The 18,146-nt window shown below is 38.8% G+C and overlaps 1 protein-coding gene across 4 annotated transcripts in view; it reads left to right on the top strand.

Annotated features, from left to right (window-relative positions):
* ZnT77C (Zinc transporter 77C) overlaps positions 1 to 18,146 on the top strand; it is a 69,636-nt gene that overhangs the window by 6,047 nt on the left and 45,443 nt on the right. The window lies entirely within an intron of this gene.

Genomic DNA, 18,146 nt, shown 5'->3' with positions numbered 1-18,146 from the left:
TGTAATTAAAAAAAATCGTAAATTTCATATTTTTTGGGGAAAATATCCAGAGTGTCAAAGCCAGAGAACTGATTCACATTGCCCTTTACGGAATTATTCGTTCATTTTTAGACGCATAGGTACCTAATGTATTTCAATAAAATTTCGGAGTTTTTATCAAACCATAAAAAAAGAGAGAGAAAGAATACAAAAAGCATGTCAAATGATAATCTTCTGACCTTTGTAAGTGTGTAAATAGAATAGGTATACCTAAAGTGAGATTTCATTGTGTTGCAATGCAATTTATTTTTAGATACCTCTGGCTCTGACACCGTCCATAATTGAATACTGAAGTAAGAATCTTACTCCTTTTTTTATATTCATGAGGAATTTTGTGTGGATATTAAGCATCTTACAGGACCATCGTTAAATTTTTCAATCATTTACTCTCAACATAGCCGCAAATACGTCTTATCCAAAAGAAGTGGAGAAATGTACATAAACGGATTAATTTTTTTTCATTTTTTATTATTTTTTTAATAAGTAATTTTGAAGCTTTTTAAAGCCTCAGAAAATATTTTCTATAGTAGGTACTCAGGTATAAAATATATAACTACACAAATCTCAACAAAGTAAAAAATCTCATGGTCTCCCGAGAAATATCAATAGGATCACGAAAATCATACAGGGATAGTATGTGCGGAGCTACTTCCATGGCTCGAGGCCCAAAGTTAATTTTGAAGTATCAGGTGTTGCAAAAAAAGGTTTTGTTGGCGCGATGGGTAAGGACGCGAAAAAGTAATCTTGGCCGCTCGGTTCCGCAGACCCGCGGAAGTTTGGTTGCGAAACAGGGACAAAGACCCTTTTACATCCCCTCGCGAAATCGATCAAGACCACACCGCAGCCTCAGCTCTGTGAGCTCCGGGACAACGAACTCTGCAACCCTCTCGGCGTCCTTGACTTACCCACCCGCACCTCCCATGTATCCCATGCTAGTCGGCCACACGTTTCTCACCAATGCTACCTCTTCCACCCTCCCATTTGAAGTAGAACTGGGGAAAGAAAAGAAGAGACAAATGTCTTATCCAAAAATTGTACCATTCAACAGATATTTACATGCTAACCAATAAGCCAACTGATGACTGATGCATCCAGACTGATGTGACTTTTGTCTCTTCTTTTCTTTCCCCAGTTCTATCAAAGTCCATGCTTGTCGTTCTCAGACAGCCTTAACAATTCAAGTCAGTTATACTTGACAGGAATTTAGTCTGGCCCCTGCAGCCATACTTACTTCATGTCTCAGAACACTAAAATATTCGGCTCTCGGCATAATGACAATTTCCTCCCTCGCGAAGTCTCGTGTCACCATGAACATCCGTCAACTCGCGAAAAATGGAAAAAAAAAAAAAAAGACGAGCGAGAAAAACTACTATCAAAAAAAAAAACAAAACTAAGTACATTTTAGGATGTTTGATTGCGTGTTTAGCGCGCGCTTTCGCTGGTATATGTAACCGATCACGGATGTTCTTCACGCAATCGAGTGTTTTTCAGAGTCGTGGAATGTCGTCAAATTCCAAAAGGTATCTGCCTCAGAAAAATTAGTGGAAAATTTTGCAAGGACCCTCGGAGGACTTTTTATGGAATGATGGCTCCTTAGTATGCGTTGCTGGTAAAATTGTGTCCAACTTCAGTTTGGATCAGTTTTCCAAAGAATACTCTATTTTTTTTTTTTTTTTTTTTTTTTTTTTTTTTTTTTTTTTCCGCGAAATTGTCTAGTTTTTGCAATTTTGCATAGCAGGAGAACTATAGTTGCATTATTTTAATTAGGCTTTGATTATTTATGAAAATCGGGGAGGCTCTAATTGTATAGGAGCAATTAGTAACAGGGTGTAAAGAAGTGATCCCTTTTGTAGGGGCAAAAAATTGCTCCGCAGTGTTCGATAGCTCTTATCAAAACCGAGTGAAAAAACTAATGTTTTTACGATATCAGTATGCGCTTTGAATTTTTAAGTCGAAAACTATCGGTCTTTTTGAGCTGATCAGTTATTTACGAAAGTCACGAATCAAAGCTACGAATTTAAAGTGAACACCTTTGGAAATTATCCCAAAAGATCCCATCAACATTTTCATTTTTCCAAGCAGTCGAGAGACAGTTTTCATTGACTTAGATACTTACTTATTTTTCTCCGTTGATTTTTATTTTCTATATAAATAAAATCTCCATGGTATACTTACTACCGGGTTTTCCCCCTTTTTTCCCATTCAAGGGCCTCTTTTTTTTAAAGGCAGGATAGTTAATTGTAAGTAGGTAGGATTAATTTCGGCATTACGTGGTGCAGTGCGGTGTAAAAAATATCGACCAGCGCACAATGGATCGAGTCAATATGAGAGATCGGACAAAATCTGAAAACTTTAAGTACTTATAACTCCGTTTATACAAAACTTTGAGGTTCTAAAAGTGTTTCCATTGGTTTTCTTGTGAAATTTTCTTACAGAAGCACCCCTTTATGTTTAATATGTGATAAAAGAAACATCAAAATTTGCAAATTCAGTCGCAAATTTCATGTCCGACCTCTCTAATTGACTCGATCCACTGTGCGGCGATAGATTTGCGTAATCGTAATTAAGTTCGGAGCCGGCTTACGATTTAAATTAGGTCAAAAATAACCTTGACCACACTCATTGACCGGTGTCGCGTTGAGTTGGGCCCGCGCAGTCATCGGAAAATGGCACACCAACAACCAGCGGCAACAGATAGAAATTTTAAGTGCAAACCTCGTTCCAAATGCAATAATATAACCGGAAATGACCTGCGGTTTTAATATTGGACCTATTTCATGATGCTCAAGGTAGGAATCGGAAAATTGGTGTATTGAGCACTACATCCTTGAAAAATTGTCAGACTTCACACGTAGGAATGGGAGAAAATTCGTTGGTATTGAAAAAAATAAAGAAAAGCGTCCATTGAAAAAACCTAAAATGAAAAGAAACTTCTAAACGTGAAAAGTAGTGAGCCTCATTCCTAGCAAAGCTGTCCGGTTTATAACTTACCATAAAGTTCAGTTTCCTTGCAGAAGTAACTTGTCGCAATCTGGCAAGAGTTGGATTTGCTGGAAGTCACCTTATTTGGCACGGGGCTAAAATATACGGTCCGTGAACGAAGAGAATAGGACTTATTAAAAGAAAAAACTACACGATTTGTCTTCGTATACAAATCTAATCCACTCCGTTTCATTATCATAATTTATGGGTGACAATTTTTTCTCCGTCTGTCGTTTTTCAGTACACCCCTCTCTTTTTTTGTCGCACTGGGCTTATCTTTGTAACTACTCTCAGTCAACTGCAATTTGTGTGTTTAGGTACAGTTACCTAATTGCCTTGTTTTCGCAATAATTTATAATTTTGTGCTCTTTCAATACTGTTTTGATTCTGAGCTCCCTCCTTTGCCTCCCACCCCTCTCTCCCAGGCATTTTTATTCGTTCGGATATGCCATGATAGAGAGTGATTGGTTTTGTGGTATGGCCTTCTCCTAATGACCTAAAAATCAAAACCTTGTCAAAGAATTCGCCTGAAATTAATGAGGACAAAGTTTTGCGGATTTCATACCCTCTTCCAATTCTTTTTTCCTCCACTATGGATTCCTTCCTTTCATCTTGCAATATTTTAATTTATCTGTCATAAGTACATCTTGCCTTTGATGCCTCGTATGAAAAAAAGGAAAATGTCCTAAGACTCAGCTATCATCGTAGGCATGTTTTATGGTTTCTTTTCCATAACTTTATGACGGTGGAACTGAGAAGTTTTAATTACTAAAACTTCCTCCATCTGTGAACGCCCTCGCAACAAACTTGTGCTCCGCTTTGGATGGTAAGCTGCATCAGTTCACTCATGTCAAAAGTCATCGATTATTTTCCCCATGGTTAATATATTGATAATAACTGTATTAATAAGTAAGAAAATGAATAATTGCATTGAACCTAATCGGAGATAACAGTTATCTACCGCGAATGTTCTCAACTTTAAGTTTTTACTTATGAACATTTGTGCAGTTATTCATGTCAAGCAGAGGTTGACGGCATTGTTTACAATATTCTTCGTAGAAAATTTTACCCATATAGCTTAAGTGATTCAGAAAACTACTGAAAGTGAATTTAAGGACTGTCTTTATTTGAAGTAAGTCGTTTTTGTTCATCCGAATCGGTTTATTTTTCCAATTCGAGAGAGGGGTGACGAGGTGATTTCTGGTAATGATAAGAGGTAGCTCCCGCTTTCAATGGAAATAACCATAGAGAAAAAAAAGTGGTCTCGATTTCGGGCATCTTTGAAATAGATCGATGACGTAAGTAAAGAACACAGACATTTTGTCATCCATATTTTGAGAGAGATGTGCACTGGAAAAAAACCACATTGGATCTAGAGTCCAGACTCTTAAAAACATCGACAAGAAAAAGTACTCTTGGTTCAATCAGAATCTAGCTTAAATCAAGAACCAAGCCTCTTAATTTAAGCGGATTTCGTTTTGATTCAATCAAAAATCCGATTGAATCAAGAGTATTTTTTCTTGTCAATGTTTTCAAGAGTCTGGACTCTAGATCCAATGTGTTTGTTTTTCCAGTGTGGTTAATGGAAAAAAGTCATATCAAACAGTGTTTTACACCAAAACACGAATGCCATGATTTCCATGAGCAACCAAAAAAAATGTTTTTGAATTTCGGATTTGGCAGGAGCATGGACGCCATATTGTAACCACCTCGGTCAAGGTGTCAACTAAGCAGAAACCACCTTTTTTCTGAATGGAAAATGTCATCGTGTCGTGAAAGTTAACAACTCCTAAACGCGCACACTTCTATTAATTAGACGTATATACCTAAAAATTACTCTTTCGGAAAATGAAGTTTCCTAGCAATCCTGGCAACAGGGTCCGGAGCTGGGTTAACGCCCGGGCGACCGCGACCGCGAAAATAGTGTGATCGCGACCTTGCCTTATTATGCAGCATAACAGAGATTCGAACCAGCGACCTGCGGCTTCAGGTGCCATAAGTTCGGTTGCTTGCCGGTATCGTGACGCGCAGCACAAAGTAATCGTGATACTCATTCAAGCCTGTTGCCTCACTCAACGTTAAGCGGTACCGCTTTTCTGCATTCCGTTTTGTAACCAAGGTGCCGCTTCCAGCAATGGACATTTTGAGAGTTGTTTGAATTTGGAATTTTGGATATTGAAGGTCGCATTTTATGTTACTAATATCTAAGTGATTTTACAGAGCTTGAATTTGCGCGGCTGAATAGGTTTACTAAGTATAAAAAATAAAAATAAATAAATAAAATAAACATCAATTAGGTAAATCAAGTTCTAGCTAATTTTGAAATTTGTAACTAAAAGTTTGACTTGAAAGTTTTATGATTTTAAATTTGTTTTATTTATTTTTTTAAAATCAAATAAAGTTTTGAGTCCAATACTTTAATTTTACCGAGCGTCGTGCCTAAAAAGCGTTTAAAAGTTAGGTTTCAGCGCCCCTGCACTCATACAGGGCCGGATTAAGGGGGTGGCCAAATGGGCCGCGGCCCATGGCGGCAAATCTAGGAGGCGGCAAATTTTGCAATTTTTTTGAATGTAGGTACAAAAAAAATCGGATTTAGAAAAAAAAAATTACAGACGAGAAAAGGCTACAAAATCTCTCATTTCTTGAGAGTGTAGTAATTTCTAATTTTGTCGTCTTTCAGTGATACAAGAGACAGCACCTTTAATCAGTCGAGTTAAGAGAGAAACCAAACACATAATTTGGCCTGGAACGACGCGACTTAAGGAGAAATTATGACGAGGACTTGAGATGAAAAGGAGAAGCCCTTTGCGCGACAATTGGCATGTAATACATATTAGTGCCTGCAAGACTGCACAAATATATGTACTTCACGCATTGCATCAAACATCAGTGCGGTTATTACGGTCAGCGTGAAACGGATAGCGCCTACAAGAATGCATGAATACTTCACGCATTGCGCCAAACACAGTGCGGTCAGCGTGAAACGCATAGCGCCTACAAGACTGCGTGAATACTTCACGTATTGTGCCAAACACGGTGCAGTCGGCGCAGCGCGGCGGTGAAGGTTAAAATCATTAAACCAAATTTTGTGTTTGGTCTTTCATAATTTTTTAGTTCATTTCTTATGAATGGAAGACCTTGTCCATTAGAGATAGGTTTACGAAACTTGACTTTCGCGCAAAGTTCCGTGACCTTTTGCTAGTAGTGTTGACAGGGCTTTCCCAAAAAATGTGTTCAATACGAGTAAACGCGTCTTATGCACCTCTCTTCCGCTGGCACGTTCACTTGATGGTTTTTATTGATGTTTCAAAACGAATGAGAAGGAGGCGGCCCATGAGCGGCAAGTAGGAAAATCTGGCCCTGCACTCATAATTAAAATTCTTCAGCCAACCGTATCATCTGTCATCTGTCTCAATCTGATCCGTATTTCATTCTACATCATTATAAATCCTTGTCATTCTTAAGAATGTCACTTTCCGGCGAAATATTTCTAAACATATAACAGTAAAGAAAGAACTTTAAGAAGCTGTATGTTCAAAATCTGTAGAAAACCCCTATAAAAATTAGTTTGTCCTAGGTATTTTGATTTTATTTATTTATGTATTCATTTAATTCATTACGCAGCTAATTACGATACACAAAGACTAACATTTCGAAAAAAATATGTTTGCCCTCGTATACGCATGAGGACAGAGAAACTGCACCATGTGACATTATAGGATACGTGGAGTTCGTTTCAGTTTTGAACTTAGGAACAAATAATAGTTTGAAAATAAGCGTCATTCGCCATTCTAAACAAGGTCCCTTAAGTATTTTACAATTTCATCGAAGAGGCATACAATACACTTCTTTTCCATGAGAACGAAGCAGCAGTTAATCAGACAAGGATTAACAAGGTGCTCTCAAGCTGAATAGCAGATGCCTGTCGCAGATCTTTCATAAATTGCTTTAATTTTACGTAGGAAGTAATCAGTTTTTCAATCTACTTACAACAAATTAACGGGAAGTCTTAGTGGTGTTGATAAGTTCTTCACTGCCGTTGAAAACGACGCCGGGAATGAAGCATTGCGAAATTGAATTGGAATTTTACGTAGATGAGTAGTTTGTTTTTATGGCTTGAATTAAGTGATTGATTCATGTAATTAAAGCTGGGCGCTCTTTCCTCGTAAAAATTGCGCCCAGTCAATAGAACAGGCTGTCTGTTGACGGCACCTAATTGTACCGAGAAATATAATTTCGGATACCAAATGCTACTTTCTTCCGCTTTATCTGCTTTCGAACCTCTGATACTTTTTCCCTCCGGTTCTTGTTAAAGTTTCCATCCGTGTTCGAAACTCACCTTACAATTTTAGGAGCCATGTGGCGCATCAAGCCCGATTTTTAGGTGCCATTGAAGATTTTTTAGAAGCCAAATTGACTTTTTGCCTGTATATATTACGGCGCATTTAGTGAAAAGTTAGACGCAATATGTTTTCGTAACAGAACTAGTAAGTAGCTGTAACTTGGGGAAGACAAAAGCACTAAGAAATTGTAAAGAATAGAAAAAGCAAGCTTTCATTTGTAGTGCTGAAAATTCTGAATTTTTTCAGTTCAAATAGATATGTATTTCTTTCTTTATGTTGCTTCTTGTGGAAATCCAGTTTTTCAGGGGGCAATTTTTAGGGGCCACGTTGGCGCAGAACCTTCATTTTTTAGGCGCACTTGGCACGTTGGCGCCTGTGAGTTTCGAACACTGGTTTCCATTCACTCATTGTTAGAAAATGTTCCTCTCAAGTTTTTGAATCAGTCTTACAAGAAAGAAAACGTGCAGTCACACCTCAAACGAACCAAAAGTGTAGGTGGACAAACCGAGTGCCTATAGTTCTATCGTAATGAAAAACTAAAAGTTCGACTCGCACGATCGAACTTTTTTCTGTGTATATCGTAGATCCTAGTGCAGCAATAAAATCGTGCCAAGAGTCTAGGAGCGGCACTTCTACAAAGCACCGAAACGCTATCGAAATAGTCTTCATGATTGGAGTAATATCGAACAGCGCGCCGTGCATATCAATTTTTCTTGGGCAAGGAAAGCGAGAGCACCTTCGTTTCCTCTCATATGCAACACGGTTACCCACAGAGCGCGAATAGTTGCATCTAGGCCTTGTTACCTCCTAAAATAAAACTTTCCAACGCATCTTGTCGGCTCGAAATCTGCATGATGTTGCCCTTTTCACTTTCTTCAATTGTAGCTACTGAAAGATTTTGTGTCTCTTTTCTTCTTCTTCTTCTTCGAAAATCCATAACCACCCTCACTGTAGTTTTTTTTCCCAGGGTCATGTCATGTAAACTTTTCTGAATGAGAGGTGGAAAAGAATATTTTTTTGTCATTATCACATACTTTGACTGTTACAGTATCTCCACTATTTGACATGAAATATAGGAATTATGCTCGACCCTTTTTGATTTTCGATGCTCTTTATTTTATTTATTTATTTATTTATTTATTTTTGTATAATTTTAGTCAGTAAAGGAAGAATTTTTCTCTACTTTATTTAAACTTTTAATTGAAGCGTTCTCAATCAGTTCTCCAATTGAGACGTTCGTAGATATAATATTTCAGCTTCACACCAATCGTGCTGTATGTTTCAAAGATTTGCTTAAGACTTAAGATAGGATAGACTTACGTAAAAAGACTTTGAATTTATATTACAAACATTTAACCACTGATTAATACCGTCTCAAGTATCACCAATAACTCTGACACCAAAGATAGGGACCTTTAAAAGTCCATGAAAGAACCACGGCACTAAATAAATTTTGCAGAATAGCCATGATTACTTTTTTAAAATCATGCATGAACGCCACCAGCATAAATATTGCGGTATGAAAAATGTTGATGAGCAAATATAAATCTCACCGTCGAGTGTTTGACCATGTCCGGGCGTCGCGTCGGCCAGCGATGTGCATACGGTCAACAACTGGCAGCAATCAACGGTGTCACGGTTACACGCTCCAGAAACTTGCAAAGGGAGCTTCAAGCCCAAGGCCATTCTGTGACCGATTATTCCAGAGGCTTCAAAACAGTGTGTGGGAACTCGCGGACTGACAGCGTATCCTCTGAAAGTATACTACCGTTATAGCCCCGCGGGCATGGCCAAATATCGTATAGATGGACGATTACAAGTCTGAAGGATTTTTCAATAAACGCTCTCTTGATAAAAAAATAAACGTGTCAATTTTTCTCTTGTCCTTTTTGTCCCATCTGAATTTTTTTACTAACACGCCGCTCATACAGCACTTCCGTATAGTTCCATTCGCTCTGCGACACCCAATCGCCTCTGATAGCGATCCTGTCAGGGGTCTTAGCCCCTCCAGCAAATCGCATCTCCGCGTTTCCTGTATTCTTTCAGCAATCCGCGTAAATTCACATGTTAATTTCACGTATCCTTTCGTTCCGAGAATGATCCTTCCTTGACACTCCAGCCAATCTACGCCAGAAGTCCATCTCGGTTGCCTTAAAAATGTCCTGGGAGCGTTTCTTCGACTGTCATACCTCGCTGCCACAGGTTAATATGCTTTTTCTGGCTGTTTTTGCCTGGTGAAAAGCCTTGTATCCACTTTTAGGCTCAGATCGTACTGGATACGGGTATTATTTCTGATGTCATTCCTTTAAGATCCTTTACAATTGAATCAGTGAAAACGAAAATACACCATCACGATAACTCGAAAATGCTCAATTTCCATTAAAAACAGTTAATTTAGGTACGGATTTACCTACTTGCCGCCCATGGGCCGCCTGTATTTTGCCGCTCCCTTCTCATTCGTTTTGAAACATCAATAAAAACCATCAAGTGAACGTGCCAGCGGAAGAGAGGTGCATAAGACGCGTTTACTCGTATTGAACACGTTTTTTGGGAAAGCCCTGTCAACACTCCTAGCAAAAATTCACCGAACTTTGCGCAAACGTTAAGTTTCGTAAACCTATCTCAGCGTGGACAAGGCCTTCCATTCATAAGAAATGAACGAAAAAATTATGAAAGAACAAACATAAATGTGCTTTAATGATTTTAACTTCCGCCGCCGCGCCGCGCAGACCGCATCGTGTTTGACGCAATGCGTGAAGTATTCACGCAGTCTTGTAGGCGCTATGCGTTTCACGCTGACCGCACTGTGATTGGCGCAATGCGTGAAGTATTCGTGCATTCTTGTAAGCGCTATCCGTTTCACGCTGGCCGCAATGACCGCACTGTGTTTGATGCAATGCGTGAAGTATTCGTGCAGTCTTGTAGGCGCTGATATGTGTTAGATGCCGACCGCCGCGCCGAGAGCTTCTCCCTTTCATCTCAAGTCCTCGTCATCATTTCTCTCTCAGTCGCGCCGTTCCTGGTCAAATTGCGTGTTTGGTCCCCCTCTTAACTCGATTAATTAAAGGTGCTGTCTCTTGTATCACCGAAAGACGACAAAATTAAAAATTACTATACTCTCAGGAAATGAGAGATTTTGTTTGTAATTTTTTTCTAAATCCGATTTGTTTTTATACCTACCTACATTTAAAAAAATTGCAAAATTTGCCGCCTCCTAGATTTGCCGCCATGGGCCGCGGCCCATGTGGCCACCCCCTTAATCCGGCCCTATTGATGCTAGCGCGTCTGTTCCAATTTGGACCTTTGAAGTGTCCATAAGTATTTGCCTTTCAGCAGCGAAAATCTTTTTCTTTAACTAACTTCTTCGCCTAATGTGCAGTTTTCTGTGCGTCTTGATTATTTTTATTTCTCCGAGTTGGTGTATTTTCGTTCTACTGATTCAATTTCGGTAAGGATCTATCATAGCTTTATAGCAAGGACTAAGGACTTGGTCCTCAGACGGTACCATTTTCGGGATTTTTCGATTTCGGCCTGGTTACGCGATGGCCGGAACCCCAGGTTTGCCAACCGGACATCCGGCTCAAACTGTCTTCGTCTGCACGGTAATCCGACGCCTTTCGGTGGATGAACGGTTCACTTGCGATACGTGACGAGGTCTCTCGTGACAGTCAAACTTCCGTCAACGTCCATCGATTTCTACCGTTCCAAACGGTCAAATCCGCGGATTTACAATAGTGTGGCAACGCTTATCACGGCTCATTTTCAACTCCAGCCGCCTAGACTAGATATGAAATGGAATTCTAGATTCAGAAACGGAGACTTGATGATCTGACAACATTTCTTGTCTATAAGTTATAATAAAATTTCACTCCGACAGACACTGGAAAAAAAGGTCGCTTGGATCTAGAGTCCAGACTCTTAAAAGCATTGACAAGAAAAAATACTCTTGATTAAATCGGATTTTTCCTTGAATCGAAGCGCCAAGTCTCTTGATTTGAGCAAATCTTCTTTTGATTCAATTAAAATTCTGATTGAATCCAGAGTATTTTTTCTTGTCAATGCTTTCAAGAGTCTGAATTCAAGATCCAAGCGACTTTTTTCCCCAGTGTTTGTACAATTTAGTTTTCAATCGAAACACCTAAATTTCAATTAAAATCCGTTTAAGCTCCCTTCAAATCAGTCATGTTTATCATGTTTGTATTTTTTATATTACCTTCAAAGATTTGATTACTTTATGGAGAGATAAATTGTAAAAAAAAAAAAAAAAAAAAAAAAAAAAAAAAAAAAAATGCATCTCCTCACAGGTTTCCCTCTAAATTGATTTAATATTCTCGTCGCATTTTTTGCTCGGAAAACAGCCGCAACGATACCTTTTCTTTTCTTTTTTGTATGAAACTTTATTGCCCGTTTTTTGTATAAATGGTATTTGTCACAGGACTTTATCTGCCAATTTCAATTATAATGCAGGTCGAAAGAAATTTTGAAATTTCGGTCAAAATTTATAGAAACGCCAGGTCAGGGGTTTTCTTCACAGCTTTAGACGTAAAATTTTAGGTAGACATTAAGGAAAATATTGAAAACGAGAGTAATTTTGATTCCCCCCCCCCCCTTTTGAGGTTTGAGACTGCTTCGAACGTTAAAATGGAAATCTATTTTGCCACCTGAAAGTTTGTTCATCTTATAATTTTACCACAGTTGCTATTAACAACGGCCAGTGGTTGTACTAATTATAGCAAAATTTGGAAGTAAGTAGCTAAGTTAGGGAGTCTACCGTCAGTGAAAACCGGAAAATATCAGGAAATTCAATGTCATCAGAAAAATATCAGGAAAATCGTTGATGGGTCAGGAAATTCCGACTGCGTTTTTAAGTATATGCAGAGTAGCACATGCACAAGTGAACAATTTCATTCTATTCATCAGATATGCTGGTTTGTAAAAGCAAGCAATTGTCACTTTATTCGTGCAGAAAATCAGGAAACTTCATTTTAAACATCAGCAAAATCCAAAATGAAATTTTAGCAGACACCCGGTATGTGGTTTTTACAAGGTGATTTAATCTCGATAGTCCTCGCACAATGGCGGTTTAGCCGGTGCATTATGCTCGTTGATTAAGTGGTGCACGGCTGTATGTACGTGTACGATCACTCAGTTTCATTGAGCTGTTTCCAGGATCGTAGTACGCTGTACACCATCGAGAACTTGTTTTCGTCGTGTGATGAAAATGAGCTTATTAAATTGGACCGTGAGCGCACTCGTGCAGAACGTCACGCCTCCTAGGTTTCGATCAGTTATTCAATGAATGCTCCTTGTTAGCGCTCTGATGAGATTAACAGATTCCATCACTTCCAGGACAGGAGACTTTCAGGAAGATTTATCTCGTTCGATTCGCCGTAGGTCAAGGGTCATCTCTTTGTCACAGGATTTACAGGTGCTCGCGCCTGGGTTCCATCAAAATTCTGTGAGTGCCGTAATCCAAATTGATGATAGTTCATATTTTCTCCAGGAGTATTATTGAACCATGTTCGCTCATTTGAATCGTTTGGTGCTCGAACATACCACTAACAGGAAAGAAAATGTTACTGATTCAACGAAATTGTTTTTAGACGATTGAAAGTTTCGACGACTAAAAAAATTTTCTGTGTGCCTGCCCCATTACAATTTTGTGTCATTTTTCCTTCGCCTTCTTTCTGACTCTAAATAAATGAACTAACTATTAACTATATGCCCTATTCTCAAATGCAGGAGAATTTTACCTAGATATACCTTGGCAATCAGGGAAACGCCGAAAAATTTTATTTTCTGAATTCTGTGGCAACCCTGAGTAAATTATCAATCAAACTTGAAGTGTAGAGGATGCCTAAAATTTAAAAAGAAAAAAACAAAATTTGGATATGACCACATTTGTGCTTGCATTAAGAATGTGAATCGTAAAGTAGGTATGAATTTTTTTCGTTTTATTAAAATAATAGCGTTTAATAGTTATAACAGAAATTCCTTTCAGATATTAAAATAACACATATCTTATAAAAATTACAATTTTACTTCCCTTTCAAGTCATGTAACGATGGGAAGCAGTGACGTGTTGATCGGAACCCAATATGTTGCCATCACGAATTTTACATATATGCAATGGAGAGCCAGTATTGTAACGTCATAACTGACACAATTCCTTCCCAGTTATCGCAAAGAACCAAGTCAAATTAGTAACTTCCTGTAACTCAACTTCGCTTTGGCGTGTAGCATCGGTGACAGCAAATGGACCGCATCTACTCAGACCTGCAGTAACGCATGAGTTCAGCGGGCAGCAGGGCCGGATGCATTTCATCCGTGACGTCACTGGTGCAACTTGAGCTTTCAGCGCAGAAGTAGACTCATTATTAGGTAATGATAATCGTTGGAACTGTGTCAGATTCGCTGCTCTTTTCACCGCAGGTCGAATCGCATGTTGCATTGTTGCACAACCGGAAGATCGCAAAGTGCTTAGAAATTACGCGTGCAATACGTAGCGTAGGATTATTGTTGGAAAAAAAAACACTTGTAAAGCAAACTTTTTTGTATATAGCTTTCGAGTAGTTTAGCAGGTGAACTAGCCTTCGAATAACGAACTTTCCGAGAAAGTTTTTTGACACAAGAGAATTTTACGTATTATTTTTTTAGAAAGTTGTCGATGCCGGCAGATACATTTTTCGAAGCCTGAATCATGTTTTTGGATTGGTTTGAAACCGAAAAAGTCACACGAGTGTAAACAGAGCGTGCTTGTTCTAAATTTGTTAAAAACGCGCGACCAAACTTATCAGTGATCGTCAACAAACGTTCGTTTAACTCCATTAAAAAGTTCAGGTACAATGGAGCGTGCATTTTCTAACATATTCATTTGGGCTCTACTCATTACGTTTTCTTTGTCGTGCTTAGGTCGAAATCCTTTAGAGTTTAACCGAAGGTCAATTCGTAGCGAAAAGTCTCATACATCAGTCCCACGTCTGCAGTATATAACTGTAATACTTCTAGTTCCTTTCCTTAAGGAACTTGAGGAGTCATAAACACACTGTCACTGGTAGGTATTCAGAATGTTAGCATATCTAGTCTCACGATCCGTCCTAAATCTGATTGTGAATTAGGTCGGTTTTCTTTGAAAATCATCATTGAATTCACCAGCAGTTGCAATTTCCGTAAATTGGCAACACTCTCTCCTTCATTTAAAGTAAATCTATACAGGAATTAAACGAACCTCAAAATATTGATGAGATTTTCATCTCATGCAACTTCTCTTTTCAAATTTTTGCCAAAAATTGAATTACTCCCAGAAACACGTATCAGCCAAGCATTCGCTAAAAATCTCGTTTGGAAACCCTGCATTATTAATCTAAACGCGAAAATTAACTCTTCCATGCGATTATGTAAATGCAATTTTTCGCCATGTTTCGCGTTCGGATATACTTCCAGCATTAATGTAGGGTTTTCAGAGAGATCGTTGGGAATAATTATCTGAATTATGCCTCTAGACGTAATCGTCCCATTTTTTGGTTAAAGTTTGACGTGAAGCCAGTGTTTTGGGAGAATAAGTTCAATGTCTCAATGTTCGTTGACTTTCGGTGCAGATTTCCTTTATCCCATTTTAAAAAATCGATTCCAGGTAAGTCAGCTTGCCTTAATCGATTTTTCACATGGATCCTAACATACGAAACCAGTGTTGCCAGCACGCAAGAATCGGCACTGCTGGATGCGAACCGCAATATTCTGCGTAGAGATCATCGACTTTTCTCGACCGTCACCAAGGCCGCTCTAATCACTCTGCGTCAACGAAAGTGATGTATCGATCCCAACACGCCATCAGGCGTTTTTGACAGGACCGCAAACGCACATCGCGCGTAGCCACGTCTCGTTGCCAGCCAATTCTCAACCCCAAGGAGAAGAGCTTAAGCTCAATTTTTGACACATACTCGTAGTGTTTTGGCTGAGATTAAATCGCAGGGCAAAGGGCTTCTCGGAGAATGAAAAAAAGAATTCTCATTTTGCTTACTCCAAATTTCACGGGCCTATATCGAGAAACTCGCATGGTAACGCCGTTAGTACCGTGGTAACACGCTGGCTGGTAGCCCATAAGATAGGTTAAATATAAGTTTTTTAATCGAATGCGGCAACGGTGAACGGGGAACCGCCGAATTTGAACTTCAGATCTTTCTTTGTTCGTAGTTGAACTCATTAGTTGGTTCCCCAGGCGTTAGTTTATTGTCACGGGGAAGACTCTCTCAAGAGACCGAAGGAGCCTTGAAAAGTCCTTTAGCCTTTAATGAGACCAATATTTGCAGCAGCTGAAATATCGATGTACGTCCTTTTATTCGAAGCTTCGATCTATTATATTCTCTCTGATGAAGAGAGCTCTTTTTGTAACCTCGACAGCATGACAGGTCCAGAAGATCCTGGATACCCCTTATCTTAGCAAATTATACGGGCGAAGCAGTTTCAGTTTCAGGTCTACCTTTCTTCTTGGATGCTAAAAAAAAAAGTGACTGCAATGTTTCAACGTGGATTTTACACACACAAAAAATGCTACTTTAACCACTGTAAGCTAATTTAACCACGGGGTCCACGGGGGTGTTTCAAGTAGCATTTTTTTGCTGTAAAATCTACGCTGAAACATTGCAGTCACTTTCTTTAGCAATTGAATTTTTTCCGTAAATCCCCTCTTACCAGAGTCACCCGTGTTTTTTTTTTTTTTTTTTTTTTTTTTTTTTTTTTTTTTTTTTTTTTTTTTTTTTTTTTTTAAAAAATTATACGGCTCTTGCTAGGACCCTACATTTATTATCCATGTAGGCACTGCGAAGCAACGTACTGCGCATATAAACCTTACCCCGAAAGCGGGAGGAAATAGGGGGTCGCCTCAACAGAGGGGTACGCCAGAGAAGACGGAAAGAACGCGAAAGTGTATGTTGAACGATTGTCCCTCCTTCTTCATGCGAGTCTCTCTTTTTTCATTTTTTTTTATTTTTTTGTATGTGTATCTCGTTCCCCGAGGGAGAAGTAAATTTGCAATGGTCCCGCATCCGAGGTCACAGCAGGGAGTGCAGGGGCCATTAACAGGTTGCATGGGTGGGGGAAACTGGCGGCCTTATGAGCCATTGTTGTCAAATTTCACTTCAGATAGTACTAAGCGAAGTAGATAGGTACCTGGTACGTGCGTGGCTGTTGTATTTATCGTCGTTTTACACACGCGAGTATGTGTATGAAATTCATTTAGGTTTGTCATTTTCGACGGAATTGATAAAATTTGAGGCATGATGGTAACGCAGATCCAATAATAGGCAAAAATAGACCCAGAAGAAAGTTGAACTGCTTGCCTGACTGTCAAAACTTCCAAAAGGGCGATATCTTATACTAACATATTATATCACGTCCGGTGAAGATATAAAAAGATGCCCCTCTAATGAAACATAAAAGTTTGACCATACGTGTAGGTGAGTTTATTGAACGTTCAAATACGTATTAAATTTTTCTAAACGGTATAAATCAAAGTGATGTAAGCATATTCTACCCTTAGTTCTCATTTAAGCTAATTGCGTAGGGTTTCAAAGTTTTAAGGCGCTCGAAAAAATTGATTCACTTTTAGGAAACTTCCGTAACACGTTTAACCTCACAAACGCGCTTATCTTTCCAATAAACACCAAACGTAACTGTATCATAAAATAAAGTCGCATGTGTTCAGCACGTTCAGCTGAATTTTAAAGAGATAATTTTCACTGTCAGGAATCATTGAAGAACTTAGAATTTCTTGACTTCTTTCTGAGGAGGTGATAAACTCATGTCATCTTCTGAGAAAAAAGGCTACGCAAGGAAAAACTGACAACAAAGCCGCGCAGGTCAACGGGAAAAATTAAAATAAGGTCGCGAATTTCAACATTAAAACAATATTTTTTTAACAGATTGCATCCCTGGTCGATCGCGACAGTTCTAACCGCGCAGTTGTCAGACGAACACTTGTCGACTACTTTAACCAGAATTTCTCATCATTTTTTTATCGAATTTGACAAATTCACAATCCGCAGGGATGCCGCATTTCTCCCAAAACAACACAGTTATCATGGTCAACTTCGTCGGCCCAAGACTTGGCAGCTGATTTTTAAACTCAATCTTTAAATTCATTCTTTATCCCACTCCCTTTGGGCACTGGGGCAATGAATTATTCTCGCTTGCTGTTGCGTAGTAGCATCATGAAAACCGGTAATTCCTCCAAAATTAATTCAGAAATCTTAAATTTTTAACGCAATATAGCAATCGCGCTAACTGCCGGTACGTCGTTCTTTAATTCTATTTTTAGATTAAAGCTGACCAGACGACTACCTATTATAGTCCTTGGTTCGATGGAATTGTTTCAATCAGATCGTTTCTCCCTCTCTTTCGTTTTTATAGTTTCTGGCTGTGGCGATACAGTTTCATCGCATACTCCTTTCCTTCTGGCTAAGGAAAAGTTCTCCAGAGTGCTTGAAGGATAAAAGGAAGACAGCAATTTCCATATGATGAAGTAATTTATCAGCGGAAAAAGACCTGTGAAAAAACGCGGGAAAATATTTTAGAGGGGGGAGGAGGGGGCATGTGGTTTTTGCCACTCTGAGGACTTCTTTGAATGTTTATTTCTAAATCGCAGTAAAACCTGTACCGCACTGATGCATTTTCATCATAATTTTCCCGTATTTTTTACCCTTTTCTTTCTTTTGGTTTAAGAAATTATGTCAGAAAAGTCGAAATACATCAAGTGATTGTAAAAAATTAGATTAAATTCGTTCG

This window comes from Bemisia tabaci, chromosome 3 (genome assembly GCF_918797505.1).
Source record: "Bemisia tabaci chromosome 3, PGI_BMITA_v3".
NCBI lineage: Eukaryota > Metazoa > Arthropoda > Insecta > Hemiptera > Aleyrodidae > Bemisia > Bemisia tabaci.
The sequence above is the reverse complement of the archived record's forward strand: the minus strand, read 5'-3'. Positions and strand labels throughout refer to the sequence as shown.